Raw genomic sequence first — 6,000 nt, forward strand, 5'->3', positions numbered from 1 at the left:
GTTGGGCTCTGTGCTCAGTAGGGAGTCTGATTGAGGAGGACTCTTTCTCCTTCTCCCTTTGCCCTCCCTCATTCTTCTCTAAAGTAAATCTCAAAATCTAACAAAAGGAAAAAGAAAGAAAGAAAGCCATAGTAATCAAACAGCATGGTCTTGGAATTAAAGCAGACACAGATCAATGGAACAGAATAGAGAGCCTAAAAATAAATCCATACATATACAGTCAAACAATCGTCAACAAGGGTGCCAAAATATATAATGGAGAAGGATAGTTTCTTGGATAAATGGTGCAGGAAAAACAGGATATCCATATGCAAAAAAATGGGACCCTTATCTTATGCCATAGACAAAAAATCAACTAAAAATATATTAAAATTACATAAGACCTAAAACCACAAAACCCCTAGAAGAAAACAGAGAAAAAAGCTCATTGATTTTGGTCTTGGCAATGATTTCTTGGCTATGACACCAAAAGCACAAGCAACAAAAGCAAAAATGAATGAGCCTAATTCATAACAAAAGAAACAAGATGAAAAGGCAAGATACAGGTGAAAAATATTTGTAAACCATATATACAATAAAGGGTTAATATCCAAAAAAGGAACTCCTATAATTCAATAGCTCAAATATATACATTTGATTTAAAAGTAGACAAAGGTCCTGAATACACATTTCTCAAAGAAGGAGTACAAATGACCAACAGGTATGTGAAAAGGTTCTCAACATCACTAATCATCAGGGAAATGCAAATCAAAATACAATGAGATATTACCTCACATCTGTCAGAAAGACTATTATTAAAAGAAAAAAAGGAAAGATAATAAGTGTTGGTGAAGATGTAAAGAAGAAGGAATCTTTGTGCACTGTTGGTGGAAATGTAAATTGGTGCAGCCACTATAGAAAATAGTATGGAGGGATGTACAGCGTGGCACATGCATACAATGGAACATTATTGGCCCTTTAAAAAGAAGGAAATCCTGCCATTTGTGACAACATGGATAAACCTGGAGGACATATGCTAAGTGAAATAAGCCAGACAGAAGAAGACAAATACTCTCTTACTTATATGTGGAATCCAAAATAGTCAAGACCATAGATGCAGAGAGAAAACAGTGGTTGCCAAGAGCTTGGGGAGGAGGGTGGGGAACAGTTAGGTGATGGGTAAGAGGTACAAAGTTACAGTTATACAAGATAAATTATCAAGAATTAATATTGTTAAATATTATTGATAAAGATAATTCTGGAAATCGATGCATCATACTCCCTCTAACAATACTTTGACGCATATTTAAAATTTGTGGGGATCCCTGGGTGGCTCAGTGGTTTGGCACCTGCCTTTGGCCCAAGGCATGATCCTAGAGTCCCAGGATTGAGTCCCACCTCGGGCTCCTTGCATGGAGCCTGCTTCTCCCTCTGCCTCTCTCTCTCTCTCTCTCTGCCTCTGTGTGTGTGTGTGTCATTAATAAATGAATAAAATCTTTAAAAAAAATAAAAAATAAAATGTGCTAAGAGTGTAGATCTTAAGTAATAATGACAGTAATAATAAGGCAGGAGGAAACTCTGGTAGGTGATGGATATGTCTATGACCTTGATGATAGTGATGGTTTCACAGGTGTATACTTATCCTCAAACTCATTGAGTTATATACATTAAATGTGTGCAGCTTTTTACACATCAATCATACATCAATAAAGTTTTAAAACTAATTGTATGAATTGACATGTTTATGGAAAGTGTAGAGGAGTTCAATTGTTTTTCATCCACCTCAGTACTTGGCATTTTTATTTTTTCTCAGTGTAGTTATTCTCATGCGTAGGTAGCAGTCTCTTTGATCAACTTTTCCCATGTGTACTGACCTGTAGAATATCCTCTTTAGTGAAGTGGTTTACTACATTTTTTTGCCCCTTTTTTCTTTTGAGATGTATTTTTCTTACTGATTTGAAATTTTTTGTACATTGTGAATATATATCCCATATCAGTTATATAGATATATTGAATATATAATATAATATGTAATATATATTCATAATTATAGATATAGATCTATATATCTAGATATAGATCTATTAAACATATATTTGTGTATATATATGTGTATATATATATATATATATATATATATAAAATATCTTCTCTGATTCTGTGGGTTGATTTTTCACTTTCTTATTGTTGCCATTTGATGAAAAATGTTCTTGACTTTAACATATTACAACTTGCAATATTTTAACTCATGGTTAATGTTTCTTGTGTCCTGTTAAAAATATCTTTGTCTTGGAGCACCTAGGTGACTCAGTAAGTTGAACTTCCGCCTCTTGATTTCAGCTCAGGTCATGATCTCAGGGGCATGAGATCCAGCCCTGCATCCAGCCCCATGCTTAGTGGGAAGTCTGCTTGATATTCTCTCTCTCCCTCACCCTCTGCCCCTCTCCACTCTCTTTCAAAATAAATAAATCTTAAAAAAAATAACAGTTTTAGTCCTTCATTTCTAATTTGCATGTATTTTCTAATTTCTAATTTGTATGTCGTTTAGTTATTTTTCTCCCCTTATTTCAATAGCTAGGACCTCCAGTACAATATCAAGTAGAGGTTGTTTAATAGCAGACATCCTTGTTTTATCCTTACTGTTAGGGGGAAGATTTTGACATTTTGATATTGAGTATGATGTTTGTTGTTGATTTGTTTATGGGGGTGGATAAGATATCCCTCAACAGAAGTTGCCTCCTGGCTTCAGTTTTCTACAGGCTTCATAATGAATGGGTCTTGCATTTTGTCAAATGTTCTTTACTTACTAATTTTTTATGTACCAAGATGATTGTCTGGAGGTTTTTTCTTTATTAGCATGGTAAAATGCATTGAATGTTGAAAATATATTTCATTCCTGGAATAACCTCTTTTTTTCATGATGTAATATCTTTTTATATACCACTGGATTTGATTTGCTAATATTTTGTTAGCTATTTTTGCATCTGTGATTATGAGAGCTTGATCTATATGGTTTTCAGTAATATCCTCATGAGATTTTGCATTCAAATTTATTCTAGGCTCACAAAAATAGGCAGTGTTCTCTTTTTTATTCATGATATTGTTCATTTGTATTTTCTCTCTTTTTGTCTTGGACTAACCAATTTCATAAATAGCAAGATTTTGATGCCGTTTTTCTCTATTGTACATTTGTTTCTATTTCATTGATTTCTGCCCTTTATTATTTATTTCCTTCTAATTTGTTTAAGCTTGATGTTATTATTTATTTCCTAGTTCTAATTCTAGTTTCATGAAATTTGGAAGCTGAATTCTAAGCAGGGAGGTTTTTGTTGCATAGAGTTTTCAATAATAAAACTTGGTTCTTTGAGGTAATAGAATTGAAACCTGGCATAAGTTAGAAAATGAAAACTAGTTAGGAAGATATCACAATAATTCATGGCAAAAATAATGAGTTGCACAAACGTGGAAGCAATATATATAGAAAGGTAATATTTCATAAATAAAGCCAAAGGCACTTGTGAATAAGTTGGATTGTGAAAGAAAGGATCATCAAAATGTATGTTTTCCCTGTCTCCCCAGATCTATTCTCTACCCACCTACATTGCTCTGTGCCTCCAAGGCTAATCATTATGGGCTCTATCAATGGACTACACCAGTATAAGACTGGCGAGCGGGAAGAGAGTGAAATTAGACTACATATTTCCTTGGCTCTCTTTCTACCTGATTAGTCAAGGTTGGCTTTGACCCTCCCCCCCACACACACACACCATAGGTCTCATCACTTTTTGTTTGGTAAGCTCTGATTCTCTGTGTCCAGTAACTGCTCTTTGCCTGGAGATACATATATATGTGTATCTCCAATATATATTGTAATGTGATATATACATTCCTATATACGTATATATATGTGTATATATATATATACACACACACACACATATATATATATATATTCCTATATATAGCAACTTTCCAGATATGTGTTACAAAGAACAAGATTACATTTTCCAGGGGCAGCCCGGGTGACTCAGTGGTTTAGCGCTGCCTTCAGCCCAGGGTGTGATCCTGGAGACCAGGGATCGAGTCCCACGTCGGGCTCCCTGCATGGAGCTTGCTTCTCCCTCTGCCTGTGTCTCTGCCTCTCTCTCTCTCTGACGAATAAATAAATAAAATCTTTTTTAAAAAAAGATTACATTTTCCAAAAGGACATAGGAAGAAAACATTCATTCAGGAGGCTTTAGGTTACAATCTCATTGTTTTCTCTGTCAGTTCAAAACCTTATTTTAATTTTTTCGTGTGAGAGACATGACTTAAGATTCCCTTATATAAAATAGGAAGTTTAATGTCATTCAAGTAAACAAAATTTGTGAGGGATCTATGATATTTGGGTCAGTATGGTACGCAGAACAATGCCCCCTGCCTATCACCAAATACATACATATGTGAATATGAATGTGAATATGAATATATAAATATATATAACTCTGTTATTTTAAGCCACTAAATTTGTGGTAATTTGTTATGGCAGTAATAGAAAACTACTAGTCAGTATGCGGCTGATAGTATTCCAAAGGTAAGTGGAATTTGGGGCAGAGTCTATCTCACAGTTGGTCCAAAAGGTTTGCACATTGAAACTGTGGTCATTTATCCCATTTCTTGATGCATGTTTGACGACAGCAGAATCCCTACATTTACTGCTTAATATGAAGAGTGAGTACCGTTATTGTAGGAGGATTCTTTGGAAAGCCCTTGGAAATTAATCTGCTGTTGCAATAGCAATTTGCAAGTGATACTGTGTATATGGCATTGCAAGGATAGTGCATCATCCAAATCTAAAAGATGCAAATGTGGTGACTCTTATCATACCTCTCCTTACTTCACTTGTTTAGCTTGTGCTGAAAATGGATGGGGTTTGGACAATGACTGTAGCTTATCATTAAATCAATCAGTATTCCTAATTTCTCTGTGTTAGCTGATGGCAGGTTAAACTCATAGTGGATGCTAGTAGTATAGAGGTCTCAGCTATGTCACCCAAATGAAAGTCTTTGCTGCGTTTAGCAACTCCTTCTACTTAGAAGCACAGTGTTACTTACGGGTGTGTGGGTGGTTCAGTCAGTTGAGTGTCCTGCTCTTGATTTTGGCTTGGGCCATGATCCCTGGGTCATGGGATCTAGCCCCACCTCAGGCTCTGCACTGGGCATGGAGTCTGCTTGGGATTCCCTCTCTCCTTCTCTCTTTGCCCATCCCCAGCCCTCCAGCTCAATCTCTCTCTAAAAAAAAGAAAAAAGAAAAAAAAAAGCACGATGTTTATTTGATTTCTTTACAGTTTTTTTTTTTTTAATTTTTATTTATTTACGATAGTCACAGAGAGAGGCAGAGACACAGGCAGAGGGAGAAGCAGGCTCCATGCACCGGGAGTCCTATGTGGGATTCGAGCCCAGGTCTCCAGGATCGCGCCCTGGGCCAAAGGCAGGCACCAAACCGTTGCACCACCCAGGGATCCCGATTTCTTTACAGTTTAAAGGAAACATACATACCATTTGAATGTGCTGCTCTGACCCATTTTCTGAATGACTTATGAAATAGGTAAGTATTTTTTAAAAGATTTTTTATCTATTTGAGAGAGAGAGAGAGAGAGAGAGAGAGGCAGAGGGAGAAGCAGGCTCCTTGCAGGGAGCCTGATGTGCGACTTGATCCCGGGTCTCCAGGATCAGGCCCTGGGCTGAAGATGGCGCTAAACCGCTGAGCCACCCAGGCTGTCCTTTAAATATTTTTTTAAAGATTTTATGTTTATTCAATCCCTACAATGAATGTGGGGCTCAAACTGACAACCCTGAGATCAAGAGTCACAAGAGCCAGCCAGATGCTCCTAGCAAGTCTTTTTTTTTTCTTTCAATTAGATATAATTGACATATAGCATTGTATTAGTTTTAGGTGTATACAACATAATGATTTGATATATGCAAGCATTGTGAAGTGACTAACCACTATAAATTTAGTTAACATTCATTGCCAAACATA

The sequence above is a fragment of the Vulpes vulpes genome, chromosome 1 (genome assembly GCF_048418805.1).
Source record: "Vulpes vulpes isolate BD-2025 chromosome 1, VulVul3, whole genome shotgun sequence".
NCBI lineage: Eukaryota > Metazoa > Chordata > Mammalia > Carnivora > Canidae > Vulpes > Vulpes vulpes.